The sequence below is a fragment of the Arachis ipaensis genome, chromosome B7 (assembly GCF_059453495.1).
Source record: "Arachis ipaensis isolate K30076 ecotype BB chromosome B7, ASM5945349v1, whole genome shotgun sequence".
In the NCBI taxonomy this organism is placed as follows: domain Eukaryota; kingdom Viridiplantae; phylum Streptophyta; class Magnoliopsida; order Fabales; family Fabaceae; genus Arachis; species Arachis ipaensis.
This window is the reverse complement of record NC_142442.1, coordinates 141,105,946-141,110,024: the sequence shown is the minus strand read 5'-3', so window position 1 is coordinate 141,110,024 and position 4,079 is coordinate 141,105,946.

Genomic DNA, 4,079 nt, shown 5'->3' with positions numbered 1-4,079 from the left:
CTGCGTATATATATATTAAATATTTTTAACAAAAGAATTAAATTTACTATAATATAATAATTGATTTTTTAAATAATGTAATAAAAAAGGTTAAGTATGATTTTGGTCTTTGAGGTATTGATCGAAAATTTTTGTTGTTCTCAACTTTTTTTTGCATACAAAATCGTCTCTAAAATTTAACTTGGTTTTAAAATCGTCATTTTTACTTAAATCTTAAAATTTATTACCAAATTACACCTGACCAAAATAATTATAAAAAAAAAAGAGAGAAATAAATTATAAATAATAAATATATATTTTTATACAATAACTAAGATACATTCTTGAACACTATTTATTGAGTATGGAGTGTTACACTCTTTGTTTATTAAATAAATCTTAACTTTTTATTTATTATATTTTATATCAACGGTTCAAATTTAAAGTTTTGAATTTATGATTTAAAGTTTAGGATTTATGCTTTAGAGTTTAATATTTGTAATTTAAGGTTAAGAATTTAGGTTTAGGGTTTAAGATTTATATATTTGAGTTCAAAGATTACATTCTTTATCTTCTTCCGAGCACATTAGCATTCACCAATAATTAATTGATAACTAATTTATAATATCTATAGCCGCATTTATTTACAGGCACGAAATACTGAAATAGGAACACAAAAACAGACATTATGTCCAAAAATATTGAATTAGAAACACTAATAAAAAATATATTTTATATTTATATTTTTTATTATTTTTATTAATTTTTTTATAATTATATTTTTTATTATTATATTTTTATCTTAAATATTTTGTATAAAATAAATTAAACTTTTATAATTTATTTTTTTATACTTAATTTATTATAGCAAATATTTGGTACACGATTTGTAAGAACACTCTTGATACGTGAGAATGAGAATAGCATGTGACAAAATTGGTGGTGGGGTAGCCGGTTTGACTAACTATGTTCGAACCTCCAAGCCTTTGGGTTTGTAATTAATGGCAATGAATTGAGAGAAAGAAAAAAAAAATTGATTAGATACTTACATTAGTGGACATAACTGCACCTTAGGTCACTTGATTTATTATGTGATTCTCATTCCACACTAGTTAAATGGAATAATATAGGATTATCTTTAATATATATAGAGAGGTATGTAAGAATATTCATATACCAAAACACGCCCATAAACCCAAGTCAACTAACAAATGCTTATTGTCCCTTTTCTTTTTCCAACCATACTTCAATTTGATAACTTAAAAATTAATCTGTCACGAATTAAAATTTTATTTAAAAATTTAGTATAAATTAAAAAATTATTGTATATATAAAATAAAATTTAAATTTTTAATATTTATTTAAACAAAATAATAATTATTTACTAAATTAATTTAAATTGGTTATATATTTTTTTGTCTTTGATCATTAACTTGATGCAAATTATGATGCACAGACACTGACACTTGACACTGATACGGGATACGACACGACACAGGACACGCCGACATACAAATTTTAAATCTTGCATAACACGGAGACACGTATACATATAAAATATAAAGTATTTTTTAGATAAATTGTAATGATATTTTGATATTTTATTGATATTAAAATATAAATTAAAATTTTTAATTATTTTAGTGTCTTATTTTAATTATATCAAATATTTAAAATATTTTTTTGTTTTAATAAATAATAATATATATTATATCTAAATTTATTTTAAGAATATATATTAAGAATAAGACTGTACTGATATGTGATGGTATTTAGATGTATCTAGATGTGTTTGAAGAAAAATTTTTATTTTTTATTAAGACACAGTTGAATATAACAGATACGTGTGTCAGACGAATGTCAATAAATGTCATATCCAAAATATATCTAACACACAGACAACTCAACGAAGTGTCCGTGTTTCATAGGACGCAAATAATTCACCGAGACTCCACCGAGGTTTTAAGTGGATGCAGCATCTTAATTCAAATTCCTACAATTATTTGATGTAGATTATGTGCTCCCATTCCGTCGTATGTGACTTTCATATGAAACTATGCACACGTGGCCACTACTAGAAATTCTGCTGCAAATTTCTTATAGATTTGAATTTTCTCCAATAATAAATAATATAATTGGGATTGTTGTGAAAACTTTAAAAATTCGCATCTAGCAACTAGTTTTCTTGAAAAATGATTAAAAAAAATTATGCAAAAAATAAACAAATTTAAAAAAAATTATTGTTTGAAAATATCACTTAAAAATATAATTATTCGTATTTGTTCTCTTATCAATTTAAATTAAAAAAAAATATTACGACAAAATTGAAAGCATTTGATAAAGTATTGGTAGAAAAAATTATAATTTTTTCAGAATGGATATTATTATTATTCTTGTTAATAATATCATTTTTAGTTTAATAAAATTTTATTGTATATATACATTTTGTATAAAGTTAACAATATTAATCCTATTCATAAATATATATATTACCAAAAAAACTCTATCACATATATAAATAATGTAAATATTCATATACTATGAATAATATTTGTATATCCTCTTAAATTTTAGCCTCACATGTATAATACTCAATTGTTTTCTAATGTTTGTGTATAATTTTCAATTTTTATAACTAGGATGTATTTATAGATGCTTATATAATTATATTAAAGGTTAAACATGAGGTGTTAGTTGGAAAGAAATTTATAAACATGCTGGAAGAATGATAAAGAATTTCATGGTTTAAGAAAGTGAAGTTTCAATCTCATTTCTTACAACACAAGTCACTCTTATTTATACAAGTTACCAAGAGGAAAAATTAACTAACATTCTAATACCAAGAATTGAAACATAAAGGATATAGAAATCAGGATTGATGACAGATTATTTGTTGGATCTCTTTTACTAAAAAGTTCTAATAAAGCAATGATGTAAAATTTATTCAACGAGTAAATGCTCAAATATGTGAATGTTAAATATAAGAGAATTTAGGGGTGTTTGTGGTCCGGTTTAGATCGGTTTTGAGTCAAAAACTCATCCGATTCGAATACTAATTTTACTTGTGGTGTAGCTTGGATTGGATGTTTTTTTTTTTTTTAAATTCAATCCAGTCCGATCCAATTTCAAGTTATTTGGATTAGATTGGATTTGCGATTTTGTAAATTAAAAAAATTAAATATATATAACAAGTCTCAACATCAATTTTTAAATAACTAACAATGACATAATAAGTCTCAATAATATCTTAAAAATCAACGATAACATAACAATAGAATTAAAATTATAAGTTAGTTAAACTAAATAAATAAATTACATTTTGAACATAAAATATTTATTAAATAATAATAATATATAAATAATATAAAAATATATAACAAATTGAATATTTTATAAATATAATTGTAAATATAATAATAAAATAATAATATTATAGCACATTGTACAGTTTAGATCGGTTTAGATTTAAATACCGGACTTTCTATCAAAGGAAAATTATAATGTACAGATTTTATTCTATAAAAATTTATAGATGTTTAGATTGGAAGAAGCCAAAAATGACATGTGTTCATAAGAGATGCGGTTAGGAGCAGCTTGAAAGTCTGTGCAGAAAGGTGTGTACGGAAGCCACCACGGAGCCGAACTGCTAAAACTGGAACGGTGGAAGGCTCCGTTTTTGGTATTTTTTTTTTGGGGAGAATTTCCAAATGGATAGAATGAATCACTAATGATGCTATTATCAATATGCATTACTGCTTTGGATTTGTGCATATATTACTTTCCACTCCTCAAAGTAAAATATATTTTTGGAAAAACTTTTTTCTATTGTCATTATTTATCGATATTCTATCTTAAATTTTTCAATTTATAAAATCTTGAGCATAAAAATAAGAGTAAAATGACTTAGAACTTTATTAATAATAAAATTAAATAATTTAGACAAAAAAAATATTAATAAAATATATATACATTCTAATAGTTACAAAAAAGTGAATTGTTTTTATTTATATTTTAAGTTAGTAAACTGTTAACACTACTTTATAAAATATTACTCAAAAACACAATTTTGAATAAAAAATAGTATGGTATAAATTAGAGCA